General features: G+C 45.2%; 1 protein-coding gene and 1 long non-coding RNA gene across 6 annotated transcripts in view; one reads left to right on the top strand and one right to left on the bottom strand.

Annotated features, from left to right (window-relative positions):
• The window catches only part of G3bp2 (G3BP stress granule assembly factor 2), a 72,897-nt gene extending 57,747 nt beyond the window's left edge, over nt 1-15,150 (bottom strand). For 2 of the 3 annotated variants that reach the window (XM_060380934.1, XM_021648640.2), the window contains exon 1: nt 14,979-15,150. The gene's annotated coding sequence lies outside the window, so the exon portion shown is untranslated. The remainder of the gene's footprint in view (nt 1-14,978) is intronic. The other variant, XM_060380933.1, reaches the window with a different exon arrangement.
• On the top strand, nt 1,088-12,398 carry LOC132653194 (uncharacterized). 3 transcript variants are annotated; one of them, XR_009590956.1, is made up of 3 exons: nt 1,088-1,296; nt 9,534-11,636; nt 11,817-12,398. It is a non-coding gene; the product is annotated as an uncharacterized LOC132653194 (long non-coding RNA). The 3 variants fall into 3 exon arrangements; XR_009590957.1 differs by lacking the exon at nt 11,817-12,398 and having other exon boundaries at nt 9,534-11,408; nt 11,508-11,703; XR_009590955.1 differs by lacking the exon at nt 11,817-12,398 and having other exon boundaries at nt 9,534-11,703.
• Nucleotides 15,151-15,253: the final 103 nt, after the last annotated feature.

The following is a 15,253-nucleotide window of genomic DNA, read 5'->3' on the forward strand; positions in this document are numbered from 1 at the left end:
AAAAGCACTGATTAAGAAGACATTGTGAAGTCAGGAGGTGGTGATGCAAGCCCGTAATGCCAGCACTCTGGCAGAGTGCAGAGGCAGGCAGATCTCTGAGTTTTAGACCAGCCTGGTCTACAATGTGAGTCCAAGACAGCCAAGGCTACACAGAGAAACCCTGTCTCAAAAAACAAACCAAAACTTTATTTACTTATTTATTTTATGTATATAAGCGCTCTATCTGCATGTACACCTGCACACCAGAAGAGGGCATCATATTCCAGTATGGATGGTAGCAAGCCACCACGTGGTTGCTGGGAATCAAACTCAGGACCTCTGGAAGAGAAGACAGTGCTCTTAAGAGTCATCTCTCTGAGTCATCCACTGAGTCATCTCTCCAGCCCCTTACTCATTTCTTGTACATATTCTAAGGGAGGTGATCACTTTAGAAATATTTGCCTCTGTGAGGTACTTGAGAAGGCCACAGATACACCCCTTAAGAACACCCAGATTACATGATCTTTTCAAACACTTGGCCTTCAGAAGGAGAGCACTGAAGATCTGACAGTCTTCCACCAGGACCAACTAATACATTCAGGATGCAGTGCCGTTCCAAGTCCTACCGAGCTTAGTGCATCTTCCGTGCATTTCCTAAGCCTTGCATTTCTGCAGGAGCCTTGCAGGCCTGCTCTGGAGCCCACACAAGTCCACTCTTCCTAGATCATTAGTACCTACAGGTCCTCTCATCACTTAAAATGTCCTTTCCTGCATGGCTCCCTCAGAGCTCGAGAAACAACAGGTTTACATGGCCTCAAAAGGACCATTATTCTTTTCATTGATACTGAAGAGGGCTATTCTTCCAAACAGCTGAGTTCTAAACAGCATATCTTGCATGATGCAGGTGGTTGGGCAGACATTTTTTTTTGATCTAGGTGTCTTTCCGGGACCTCTTAAGTCACACTGTTTTCCCTCTCCAGAATGTAACTCCCACAAAGGCAGTAATTTTGCCGGTGGCCTTAACTGCTAACTAATTAGCCCTGGCCCAGCTCTCAACCTGTGTTTGTTGAATAAATACAGATAAAGTCAAAGTTCAGATCCCCGTCTCTTTGGCCTTATAGTCACTTCCTACTACCTGAAAGTACTTCTCTCTTAACCTCATCTCTTCATCTTGTCACCTACCTGACATTAAAAAGAAATTAATGCCCCAAGGAGAAGAAGACCAGAGGGAAGGAATGTGATGGCATCAAAGCTGAAGGGATGACATCTGGGTCCAGGCATCAGCCACAGCTGGAGCCCCTTGGGCTCTCCTCACAGGTAAATCAGCAGGGCTCCAGACGATGCTTCCCTCCCACAGCTGCTTCGGACTGATATGTTTTACTTGTGATTATTAAAAGTAAGTAAATAAATAAAAAGCAGAAGGGACCGGGCACAGAGGCAGGCAGATCTCTGTGAATTCAAGGCTAGCCAGGGCTACACAGTGAGACCCTATCTCAAAAGTAAAAATAAAGCTAGAAATTATTAACAGGAGAAAGAACAATCGCTCAGGCTCTTCCCATACTACTCTGTAGGTACTGCAGGTACTACTCTGTTGTTGTTGTCTTTTCTTTTTTCTTCTTTTCTTTACTTTTTTTGAGATAAGTTCTTACTATGGACAGGACTAGAGCTTGATGTGTAGACCAGGCTGGCCTTAAACAGAGATCTGCCTCCCAAGAGTTCAAGGATTAAAGGCAGGCACCACCATGCCTGGCCCCAAATATAACTATTCTTGTTTTGTGTTGGTTCGTTTTTTGAGAGAGGCTCTCTCTGCATAGCCCTGGCTGTCCTAGAACTCGTTATGTAGGCTATGCTAACCTCGAGCTCATGAGACCCACTTGACTCTGTGTCCCAAGTGCTGGGGAAGGGTGTGTGCCTGTGTGTGTGTGTGTGTGTGTTTTCATTTTATGTGTATGGGTTTTTAGTATGTCTGCGTACCAGACGATGCCTGGTGCCTAAGCTAGACCAGAAGAGAGCATCAGACCCAGAACTGCAGTTACAGATGATTGTGCATCCACCGCTAGGGTGCTGGGAATTGAACCAGGTCCTCTGAAAATGCAGCAAGTGAGCTTAACCACTGAGCCTCTCCCCAGTCCCCTATGTATATATGTTTAAACAAGCTGTGATCATTCCATACATGTAATTTGAACCAGGTCTGCTCCTCTCCTAGTATCGTATTTTATTTCCGTCATGTACTGATGCTATTATTTCATAACATTTGGTGTAAAGGTTACAGTTAAACCAAGTGAGAGTCCACTGCCAGTCACCATTAAATGTTCACACTCTTTCAAATGAGCTCAGGGGCAAGGCTATTTTAAAATTCCAACTCTTATAACTGTCAGGAGTCGAAAACATTTTCACAGTTCCCTCTTTCTTTCTGTTAAATATTAAAAAAAAAAACTACAAAGAATCAATAACCATGACTGTGTTTATTTGTCAAGCTGAGCAAATGTTCCATTATGCTCTGACCACTTTCCCTTTCAAGGTCTTTTTGGATGATGGTCATTGGGAGAATAAGCGAAAAATCACTAGCCTAATACAGATCAGCTCTCTGGGTCGGGGAGGGAGAAGACAAGATCCAAATATGAAGAAATCTGAGCCAAGTCTTTATTTGAACAATATGCTTCCAACTGGGCAGTTTTGAAGTGTTGTCATCAGCTGTCTTTGTTTTGTTCTGAGACAAGGTTTCTCTGTGTAGTCCTAGCCATCCTGGAACTCTTTATGCAGATCAGAGATCCTCCTGCCTCTGCCTCCCGAGTGCCGGGATTAGAGTGTGAACCACCATGTCCAGCACTGGTTTCATTTTTTTTTTTTTCCTACGGAGGTGCCCCTACTACAACAAAGCTATACATTTTTCAGACATTCTCACAACTAAAGCTGGATACAATTCTTGGCAAAACGAAGTCAAAAGACTGCCTCTTGGAAGGCTTCCCACATGGGAGGTGGGAAGCGAACAGGAAGAAGCATATTCACAGTGCCGAGTTTTCTGTTTACTGTTAGAGCACTAGCCTAGCATATACAAGGGCCTGGGTTCTATCCCCAGCACTATAAAGACAAAACAACACCAACACACACACAAACTCAGGAAGAGCAGTGTGTGCTTTTAACCATTGAGCCATCTCACCAGCCCAAGGAATTATTCTTTATTTTATCCTATGTGTAAGACTGCTTTGCCTGCATGTATGTATGTATGTGTACCACATGTGTGCCTGGTGCCCATGGAGACCGGAAGAAAGCATTGGAGTCCTTGGAACTGGAGTTATAGATGGTTGTGAGCTGCCAGGTGGGTGCTGGGAATCAAACCCAGGTCCTCCACAAAAGCAGCAATTGCTCCAAACCAATAAACCATTTCTCTAGCCCTGCCCCCACCAAAAATTATTTTTAAAGAAATTCTTTTTTTTTTTTTTTTTTTAACAGGGTTTCTCTGTGTGGCCGTGGCTGTCCTTGAACTCACTCTGTAGATGAGACTGGCCTCCAACTCAGAGATCTGCCTGCCTCTACCTCCCAAGCATGGGATTATAGGCATGTACTGTCACACCTGGCTAAGAAGTTATTCTTGATTAAAGACACCTACAGAATATTTAAATGAAACATTTAATCCAAGACCAGAACAAAAAAATCCCCCTTAAAAAGGGGGACTATTCAAAAAGGGGGACTAAAGTAGTAGGGCTACTGCTAAAAAAAAAAAAAATTAAAGATGTGTAGACAAGAAAATGGCAAGGCCATCATAGCTAATTTCTTGGCCCTAATCACAGCCCTGTGGTATTTAAGAAAACAGTTTCATCTTTAGGAATTGGATGATGAAGTCTTTGGGGACATGCCAATAAACTTCTCAGGGATGGTTCAGGAGGAGACGCACATATTTCCAGAGAAGGAGGCAATTAAGGAGGCTTCCATTCGAAGGAGCTGGGTGAAGGCATAAAGGAATTCTTTATATAGCTTTGCAGTCTCTCGTCTGGTTCTGAAAATTAGTTCGTTAATAAAAGGTTAAAAGGGTGAGAAAGGATGGGGAGAGAAGCCTGGGCTGGTTCTTCGTCTTTACCGTTTTCCTGCCCAGAATAAGGCTGCAACGCTGGAGAGAGATGAGTCAGCAGGAGGCTCAAAACAGGCTGGGTGTCCTGCCAGGAGGAGGAAATTTGGAGTCCATACGACATTCTAGGCTGCTCTCCGCACTGCCCACCTCCAGGGATCTTATCTAAGACACCCTTCAGTGTTCTGTTGCACTGCATAGGGACCAAAATGGAGCAGAAAGTTAATCCGCCCTACAGGTGTAGCTCAGTGGTTGATCACTGCCATGTGTAAGGCCCTGCTTTCTATCAGTTTAATTGAAAAAAAAAAAAAAATTTTTTTTTTTTGCTGGTCTGTGGTGGTACACACCTTTAATCCCAGCACTCTGGAGGCAGAGGCAGGCTAATATCTGCGAGTTCTAAGCCAGCCTGGTCCACAGAGCAAGTCCAGGACAGCCAAGGCTACACAGAGAAATCCTGTCTGGGGGGGGGGGGGAATGCTTATTTGTATTTTATTGTTTATTGCAGACTGTTTTGCCTGCATGTACCTATGTGCACCCTGGACACGACGTGCCCACGGTGGTCCTAAGATAGCTTCAGATCCCCAAGAACTGGAGTTGTAACCTGCTGTGTGCATGCTGGGAGCTGAACCTGGGTCCTCAGTAAGAGTGCTCCTAACCACTGAGCCATCTTCCAAGGCTGAGCATCACTGGGGAGGGGTGGGGAGGGTCTCAAGGCCACAACTCTAAAGCGGCAGGGCTGCAAAGAAAAACTGTCTAGATTTGCAAAGAAAATGTGTCTTTCTGCTCTTTTCCACGCTAAGGGCAAGCTCCTTCTGTCAAACAGGAAAAGGAATTCCAAGAGGTCTCAAGTGAGCAATACATGGGAGAGGACCACGGGGCTTGGTACAGAAGACAGCCCAGTGTTTTCTGAATCAATAATTCAAGAAGGCAAACACATCTGTTTCTCACTCAGCATGCTGATACAGTGAGCTATTTTAAGCGGGGGTGGGGGGGTCACTGTATTTATGTGTGCGAGCCTAGGGCTGCAGATGTGAGTCAGCAATTCCATTCAGTTTCTTGGATCTCACATCCTTTCCCCTTCCTCCAGGCCTGCCTAGAAGCCCACCCCCACCTTTTCAATCCAGCCTCAGACTGTCTGCTTCCACAAACAGGGAGGATAAGGATTCCATGAAACAAATTCCATGAACAAAATGTCTCACTGGGAGATGGAAGGCCAGGTTAGGGAGGACCATTCTTCCCAGCTGCCAAAAGAAAGCCCAAACTGCTGCATTAGGGAGCTCTGGCCAGAGCCCAGCTTCCAAAAGCTCTAGGCGGAAGAGCGAAAGCTGCTGCGAGGCACCGCATGCCAGTCAGGCCAACCTGTCACACATGCCCTGCTGTGGGTCCTCGCCCGTGTGCCTCCTTGGAGACTACTTGTATTTCCTATTGCTATTTCACAGAGTGAGGTCAGGGCTTTGGGTGCATTTTCTTTCCAGATTCACACAGGCTTCGGTTTTCACTGCAATCCTGCCACTTTGGAACTGCAGTCTTGAGAAAATTACTTCGTTCTCCCCAGCCCCATGATGCTTAGCCAGGGGCTTGGGCAGTGACTCAGGGGTTAAGAGCTGATTGATACAGGTTCCAATGAAATGTGCTAAACATGTCACTGCCCTGCTTTGTTTTAGATGGTGTGGATTCTGACAGCCTAAAAACAAAGACAAATCCTGACACCTACTGTTCCAAATTATTACCAAAATACCAAAATCGTCATTTCACTCTGGCCCAGATTTTAGGCCCAGACCTAGTTAGCAGCCTTCCAGGAAGGGGAATGGCTGGAGCAATGACCTATGGAGATCTTGGATCCCAGAGGTTTTGCTGTTTGAGACAGTGCCTCACTTTGCTCTGGCTGGCCTACAACAAACAGATGTGCCTGCCTCTGCCTTCTGAGTGCTGGGATTAAAGGAATGTACCACAACACCTGGCTTTTTATTTCTTAAAATTTATCTATCTATCTATCTATCTATCTATCTATCTATCTATCTATCTATCCATCTACCTAGTATAGGAGTGCTCTACCTGCATGTACACCTCCATGCCAGAAGAGGGCACCAGATCTCGTTATAGATGGTTATGAGCCATGTGGTTCTGAGAATTGAACTCAGGACCTCTGTGTTCACCGAACAGACAGTGCTCTTAACCACTGAGTCACCTCTCCATCCCTACAGCTGGCTTTTTAACTGTGTGTGTGCATGTAGGATGTATGTGTGCGGGTGCCCATGTGACACTGTGTGCATGACGGGTTTAAAAAAAAAAAAACAAAAAACAAAACCTTGTGGAGACAGTTCTCCCCTTCCACATGGAACTCAGGTAACCAGGCCTGTATCATCAAGTGGTAAGTGCCTTTACCTCCTGAGTGACCTGGCCAGCCCACATCTCAGGTATTTTACAGCAGAGACAAATACTGGGCAGATTTTTCTAGGGCTTGGCTCTGGGTCGCTTTGGGTCCCACAGACTTTGTGTGCTTCAGAGAGACATGTGTAGTAGGAGGGCAGGTTGGGGCTCTTCTCGCTTTTTATCTCCTGTCTTAGCTAGTGCTCTATTACTGTGAAGAGACACCATGACCACGCCAACTCTTATGAAAGAAAACACTTAATTGGGGCTGGCTTACAGTTCAGAGGTTTAGTCCATTATCATCATGGTGGGAGTGTGGTAGCAGTCAGGCAGTCAGGCACAGCAGTAGCTGAGAGCTACTTCCTGATCCACAGGACAAGAAGCCTAGGCCAAGGCCTTTAAAACCTTAAAGGCCACCCTCAGTGACACATTTCCTGCAATGCCACACCTACTCCAAGAAGGCCACACCCACTCAGCAAGGCCACACCTCCTAATCTTTCTAATCCTTTCATACAGTGCCACTCCTCGGTGACATTCAAGTATAAGATTTATGGGGGCTATTATTTAAACCACCACATCTACTTTCATTTATTTCCTTACAGATAGAAATACAATTTGGAATCATATGAAAGAAAGGGGAGTTAGTATGACCTGGAGAGGACAGGAGCTCCACAAGGACCAAATATATCTGGGCACAGGGGTCTTTTGTGAGACCATTTTTCCAACCAAGGACCATATATAGATATAACCTAGAACCCCTGCTCGGATGTAGCCTATGGTAGCTTAGTATCCAAGTGGGTACCCTAGTAAGGGGAACAGGGACTACTTCTGACATGAACTCAATGGCTGGATCTTTGACCTCCCCTGAGGGAAGAGCAGCCCTGCTAGGCCACAGAGGAGGACTTTGTAGCCAATCCTGAAGATACCTGATAAACTAGAGTCAGATGAAAGGGGAGGAGGTCCTCCCCTTTCAGTGGACTTGGAAAGGGGCGGAGAGGAGATGAGGGAGGGATTAGGAGGGAATGAGGGAGTGGGATACAGCTGGGATACAAAGTTAATAAACTGTAACTAATATTAAAAAAATAAAAAATTAAAAAAAAATACAATTTGATATAAAATGCCTTTGATTAAATAACAGCATGCTCTGTTGAAGCACTTGCAGAGGCATGGAATGGATGCTTGCTTTATGTGAATGCACAGCAGCAGAGAAGAGAGGCCAGGGGGAAGCCTCCACCTCCGGGTGTATATGTTCTTCTTGTTTTTCCACCTCTTATGCCACTGTCCAGGTACTCCTGAGTGGCTGGCAGGGAATAATGTCTACACTCAACTCACTTTTATCTTCAATGTACTTGTCTATGACAATTCTAGACTCTACACCTGATACCTGAAAGTTACTCAGCTGAGCCCTTCCTGGTTATCTGGGAAAGTGGAGTGGTCACTAATGGGAAGGCATTGGCACCCCATAATCAACAACAGTGAAGAACTAGAAGTGGGGGTTGGGAATGTAGTTAAGAGGGAAACAGCATGCATAGCATGCTTGCAACCCGTGATCTAGGCTCAATTACACACACACACACACACACACACAGGGTAGGAGGTTTGGGGAAGGTGTTGATTAAAATTTTAAAAACAAACAAACCTGAAATTGAGAAGGGGGGGGACTCTGAAGGTGTAGGCTGGCTAGCCTTGGAAGGTTCTAGTTACCAGAAACCCAAGAGACAAGACAGGCCTGATATTCAGCCTGCCACAGCCTCACATGGGCCACCAGCAAACAAGGCGGACAGCTGCAGCACGCCCTGTAACTCAGCCTTGCTGGAGAAGGGGCTGTGGCTCCAGAATAAACCATCTTATACTTCCACGGAATCTTGGCATCAGCCAATGAGAACTTCAAAGGCTTGCTCTAGCTGTGGAAAGGGACAATAAAAATGTTAATCCCTTGTCTTAACTGCTGAAGACCTGCCTGTTCAGCCAGCTGTAGGGAAAGGGAGAGGGCAATGGAGGTAGGAGGTGATGGTCACATGCCTCACAAAAGCAGAACTGCTAGGGCCTGGATCCCATAAACTTGTTCCTTGATAGTTTTATAAAAAATTGCCTGAGATTCTTAATTTAGATTCTCCATAGGTAAGCATTTCTACTTATTGGATTTTCTTAAACTTAGAAACATACCAGGAAGACATGTTTTTTTAAAAAGGTCTAGATCTATCTCCTTGCAGACAGAAATAAAACTCAATTCAAATTCCTTTTATCAAATAACATCATCATCTGCTAAACCTTTTGCAAAGCCTCAGAACTGATGTCAGCAATGTGTTTGTGGCATTGCTGAAAAGACTTTCTAAAAACAACTCGCTCCTGGAGAGATGGCTCCGTCCTGGAGCACTTGCTCTTCTAGAGGACCTGGGTTCGATTCCCAGCATCCACATGTAGGTTCACTACCTCCTGTAACTCTAATTCCAGGGGATCTGACACACTCTTCTAGCCTCTGAAAGCACTGCACACATATAGTGCACAGACATACATGTAGGTAAAACACCCACACACATAAATAACAACAGTAGTAGTAACAATGATGATGATGATAAAGATTTAAAAACCTAGCAAGGGGCTTAGGAGACAGCTCAGCAGACAAAGGTACTTGCTGCCAATTAATGCCAATTTGAATTCGATCCCCAGGAACCACATGGTGGAAGGAGAGAAACAGCTCCCAAAACTTGCCTTCTGACACCTCTAGATACACTTTTTTGTGGTACACATGCTTCTCATACCCCCCAAATAAGTGAGCAAACAAATAAATAAATGCAACAAAACAAAACAAACCCTACAAAATGGTTCACTCCACAGAGGGATATGAGGATATCTTTTCTTTTCTTTCTTTCTTTTTTTTGGTTTTTCAAGACAGGGTTTCTCTATATAGCCTTGGCTATCCTGGACTTACTTTGTAGACCAGGTTGGCCTTGAGCTCACAGGGATCCGCCTGCCTCTGCCTCCCTAGAGTTGGGATTAAAGGCATGCACCACCACACCAGGCTATCTGCTGATTTTCTTAAGCTGATAAAGTAATTTGCTAATATCACAGAACTCCAACTTTCTCTTATGGGACATCCATTTTCCACGTATTTTAGGATGAGCTGAGGACCTCCCTCCCTGCTTCAGAAAGTGAGTCAGAACACCTCAAACCCTGGACTACAGGAAAGGAAAACACATGGCCGCGCGATCTAATTGGATTCAAGGAGAACAAGACCCGCTGGGATTATTGGGAGATTTGAATCTTCCTTGATGAATCTGGAAACCTGGGAGATTATAGGACTACATGGCCCTCAGCTTTTTGCCCCTCTATGGAAATGAAAAAGAAGAGAAGAGTCCAGAAACAGTGAGAGCCCAGCTCCTTGGGGAAATGTCTAGACGTCCCAGATTAAGCCACATTTGAAGGAGCAGACTTCCTAGCAACATGGCCCAATGGAGTTGAGCTGGTACTATTACAGGGCAAAATCGTTACAAGTTCAGTTGTTAAGAAAATGACAATACACAAGGATGGTCTGATTCTTCAACGTAACAGTTGTTATTGAATACTCACTATGTTGTAAGTACTATTACCTAATCTTACAAACAACCAGGCCAGGTAGGTAACAATCGCCATTCCTCTTTAAAGAGCCTGAGCAAGAAGCTTGGACCTGAGGGTGTGCACAACATCCCAAGAATTCCAGGTCCTGGCCTTGGTCACATTTTACATCTCCAGAGAAGGGTGATTGTCCAACATTTTTGCCTCTGAATCTTTCTGTTTAAACGAAAACAGGAAGAAGCATTGGAAATCTACTCAATTGGAGAAGGATGTGAATAAACCCAGACCTTTTCTTGCCCCTTCCGCTAACATGGATTCCCAGAGCTTGAACAATGCTTTGGAAAGAGCTTTTGAGGGCTGGATTTCTGGAGCTGAAACAGGGTTGGTAGAGTACTTCCCTAGCACGCACAGGCCCTGTGTCCAATCCCTATCCCTGTATAAATGAAGAATGACACACTGGTACACATTGGGAATCGCAGCACTTAGGAGGAGGATCAGGATTTCAAAGAAATCCTCATACTACCCAGTGAATTTGAGGCCAGCCTGGGATGGATAAGACCCTGTCTCAGAGACAACAGAGACTGCCTCATAGCAAGAAAAAAATGAGGATGCTTCCTTTAGACTGATCGAGAACAATCACCAAACTACAGCTACGTTAAATAGAGGATAGGACATCGGACTATCTTAGTGGCAGTGAGCACTTGCTTAGAATAGGTGGGACTCTGGGTTTAATCTCCAGCTCTACTGAAGGAGGAGAAAAGATATAGAAAACTGGATGCCATGCAATACAGTTATTGGTATTATCAACAAAATAGTATTACACTCATACACATATACAATTGTATGTGGATGAATATACAATTGCTTATGTTAACTGCCTGGGTGACCATAAAGTGATAGGAAACTTTCATATATACCCTTCTCCATATTTTAGGTCAGCTATGTATGATAGATAATGTTTTTGTTTTTGTTGTTTTGCTTTGTTTTGAGACAGAGTCTCTTGTACCCCAGGCTGGCTTCACATTTACTAGATAGCATAGGCTGGCTTTGATCTCCTGATCCTCCTGCCTCTACTTCCTAAGTCCTGGGATTACAGCCTGTGAAGATCAGACTTGATTGTGATGGAGTTAAGAAGGTCCTGGGAGCTGAGTGAAACATACCTCTGGGTTTATCTGCGAGGGCATTTCCAGAAAGAATTCACTAAGATGGGAAGACCCAACTTGGATGTGAGCGACACTATTCTACTCAAAGATAGAAAAACGAAAAGGCCAGCTACCCAGAGCAACTGTATTCTCTCTCTTTTTAATTTTAATTATTTTACATGCACAGGTGTTTTGCCTGTATGTCTGTGCACCATGTGTGTGCCTGGTGCCAGCAGAGGCCAGAAGAAGGTGTCTGATGTCCTAGAATTGGATAAAATGAAGTTGTGAGTTGCCATGTGAGTGCTGGGAATTGAACCCTGGTCCTCTGGAAGAGTATCTAGTGCTCTAAGCCACTGAACCATCACCCCTGCCTCACTTTTTCATTTCTAAAACAGCTAACAGCACTATCTACGTCATTGGGCTGCTGTGAAGATTAAGCCAATTATTATTGGGTCAGGTGTGATGTAACACGTCTGTAACTCCAGCACTCGGGATGCCGACTCAAGGCTAACCCGAGTTACACGGTGAGTGAAAGCCTGCCTCAGAAAACACAACAAAACATTCAAACAAAAATAAATAAATAAATAAAAACCATATCGTTATTATTATGGTACTGACGATTGAAAATCCAGGGCCATATAAACGCTAAGCGAACTTCCTGTATGTGTAGGAGGATTTGATTGTGGAATGTTGTTTTCTATCAGGGTGCCACTTAATTTGCTATGGATCTTCAACTTCTGATCCTTCCCACAACCCTCATCGCCACCTTCACTTCCTCAAGGTGATGCACGTTGGGCAAGCACTATACTCAAGTGAGCTGTACTTCCTGAGCTGGGCTTCCAGCTCTAAGCAAGCTTCTAACACTGACCTATATCTCCAGCCCAGGAGGATTCACGTATGCAAATCGCTTTGAACAGAGCCTAGCGAAGAAGGCTAAAAGTACTTGACATTACTATTCATTGGCTGTGAACTTTGAGCGTTGCTGCCTCACCAATTTATTTTGTTGTACGTTGTTAGGCTAACCGGATAGTAATGAGTAAGTCATATTAACAGTGTTTTGGGGCACTGCTTTTCCAGTAGGAGTGTTTCCAAACCCTGAACGTGACCCTGTTTCACAGAAGATGACGTCAACTCTCGCTCTAGGGCCGTGGTTCTCGATCTGTGGGTCGCAACCCCTTTGGGATTCAGAACGACCCTTTCACAGGAGTCACATATCAGAAGCATATCAGATATTTACACTGAGATTCATAACAACTACAAAATTACAGTTATGAAGTAGCAACAAAAACTGTACTAAAGGGTTAAAGGGTCACAGAATTAAGAAGGTTGAGGATCACTGCTCTAAAGCCTTGACAGCCCTCCACTATCTGGACACCCCCTCCACCCCACCCCCGCCAAGCTACAGAACAATCTGTGCTATAATGTTTCATTGTTTTCCACCAGAGAGTAAAAAAAAAAAAAAAAATGATAGGTAAGTTCAGTCGCTGAAGGAACTGGTTTTAACAAAAAATAATGAATTTTAGTCTTGGTCAGGTTCGGTTTGGGGAAATTGCTCTCATCAACTCGAAGTTTTAGATAGTGGAAACAAAGTGAACCACACCACTCTAATCCTGAGTCCTTACAAGAGTCACTCAGTCACAACCTTCTCATGTTTTCTCTTGCTGTATCTAACAAGTGGTTCTTAAGCAACTACTATGTTTGCAGTTTCTGCCACATGACAAAAGAGTACAAGCAGAAAAAAGACATTGTCCCTAACTCTCCTCTAAAAATAACAGCGTTGATAAATTCCTGTGTAACCCTCTTCTTAAATAAGGAGTCCGCTTCATGTCTGCTCCCTGCTTGGACTCCCTCAGATCCTATCCTATCCTACACCTTCTCTGCCTCCTTTCTAGACCCCAAGTAGTGAGCAGAACAGAAGAGAGACTACGAGGCCAGGGAGCGTGGATAGGTTTACCCTCATCACTCCTCACCCTGGCGCCCTTCCCTCAGTCCCTCCTCCCACAGTCCTGCCTGCCCAGGGCACACTGTTAGGGAATGAATGAGACAGGTCAGATGAAGGAAAAGTTCTAAGTCGTGACCACTACGTCCACCAAAGTTTAAAACGAGAGATTTTTAACAAGGCTTGTTCCTTAAAACAATTCTGCTATAATGTCAAGGTCCTGCATCCCATTCCCAAATAAGAGAAACATCTATCTCTAAACCTCCCTCCCAGCATATCTGAGCCGAGTCTCTTAAGGTAGGACCCTGAGGCTTGAGGAAGAGGTAAGGTCAGGCTCAGGGAAAGGTGAGACTGTTAGGTGAGGCTCTCTGCTGGCTTTACTCGGTGACTGCTGAGAATTTAATAGTTACTTTTTTTAGGCTGCGGTAATATGCCTCCATGGAAAATGTCTAAAGCAAAATGTCAAGCAGAGGACAATACTTGGCACACAGCATTTCTGGCAGTAGTATCCCACCATGCCCTGTGTCCAGGCCCAAGACCTTGGGACTGAAACGAACCCCCACAGTGGCCTCTCCGGTGTGTTTTCTGTAATTCGCAGACAGAATAAGAAGTCTCAGCATACTATTCATGTATTCATGCAACAGCTTACTCACTTATCCATCAAAATCACTCTTTACAGTTGGGAAAGAACAGTAAGCAACTGACATACAAATAAATGGTCCTGTCATTAGGACCATTGGCGTAGCAAGTTTTAATTCAGTGCCCACCTGCAAAGTGACAGCACCTCATCCCAGTTTCAAGAACTCTCTGCTGAGATGCTGCTGAAGTCGAGGCTTAAGGAACCTGCCTCACAGAGGGGGCAGGGGCACCCTGACAAGACAAAAGTGTTGAGTATGTGAGGGACCCAGGAGCTTTAATCCTAACAGGTATGTTTGCCAAACAAAGGAGTTTGGATTTCATTATATGGCCTGGGGAACCACTAGAGAATTTTAATAAGACATATTTCTTCTTGGGCTCACCCAAGGGTGGACTGAGGGAAGCCAGGGCTGAATGTAGACAAACTAGTTAGGAAGCTACTGCTGTAATCTCAGTGTGAGAGGAGAATATATCAACAAGCAGGGTGTCCGAGGAGAGGAAGGATTTGAGAAACAGTCTGCAAATATAAACCATACACTCAACATCGAACATGTGAAAGTGCAAAGCCAAAAGTCTTGGGTTTCTTCCTTCTGGTTTAGGGAAGTATTTGGGTAGGGGTCGTATTGAGTCTGCTAGGGCATACTGTGGAAGCGTACTGATTTCTTTTGAGAGGGAGGCTGGGGAAGACATGAGTTCAGTCTTAACCGTCACATCTGAGACCGACGGGGAATTGAAACCGAGAGATGCATGAGTCAGTTGGCTAACTAGACTGCCTTTCAGTGTCAAGAAATTTACAAGACTATTCCAGAAGCAATGTGTACCTGGCAGCCTCATTTGGAGAGAACAAGTATGCCGATTTGGGAAAAAAAAAAAAAAGACATTTTGCTTGTTGAAAACACTAAAAACGCAGGAATCGAGAGTTAACGGGGGGAAAAAAACCCATTATGCTAAGGGCTACCAAAGTGACACTCTGGAACAATTTATTTTTAACCTCTCACTACAGTGAGGTAAACGCAGGTGCTTCGATGGGGGTTCCTCCCCGCACTTGAAAATGAGCGGAGTACCCGGTATTTAGATCTAGGAATTCCTTTCAGCAGGGTTGAGGAGCAAGAACTTAGAAACGCGCCCTCCAGTGGCAGTGGAATGAGGGGTCCCTAGCACCCCTTTACCACCAAACAAAGCCCTGTGAAGAAATGCAGTCTGCGAGGATCAAAAGGCCACCTCGCTCGTACCGCTTAACCAAAAGAACCAAACGAATCCTCCCAGGGGACAGGACCCCCGACCCCCTTACCTGTCACGTTGGCCAAAGGAAAATTTCACTTTCGACTCAACCAAACAAGCCCTTGAATTTGACAGCTTGCAGTCCGTCCCGCTCGGCGATAAAACACCTACCAGGCGGAGCGCGCAGCCTAATCAGATCCTCCCGAGCCGACTGGGCTGGGCTGCGACCACGTGGGTGACCGGGGCCAGCAGCGGCAAGCGGCGCAGGGCGGAGGAGGAGGCGTGTCCGAGGGCGGGGAGGCCGGCTGGTGGGCGTGGTCTGCGGAGCCGGGCTCCCTCCTCTCC

This window comes from Meriones unguiculatus, chromosome 3, assembly GCF_030254825.1.
Source record: "Meriones unguiculatus strain TT.TT164.6M chromosome 3, Bangor_MerUng_6.1, whole genome shotgun sequence".
Lineage (NCBI taxonomy): Eukaryota > Metazoa > Chordata > Mammalia > Rodentia > Muridae > Meriones > Meriones unguiculatus.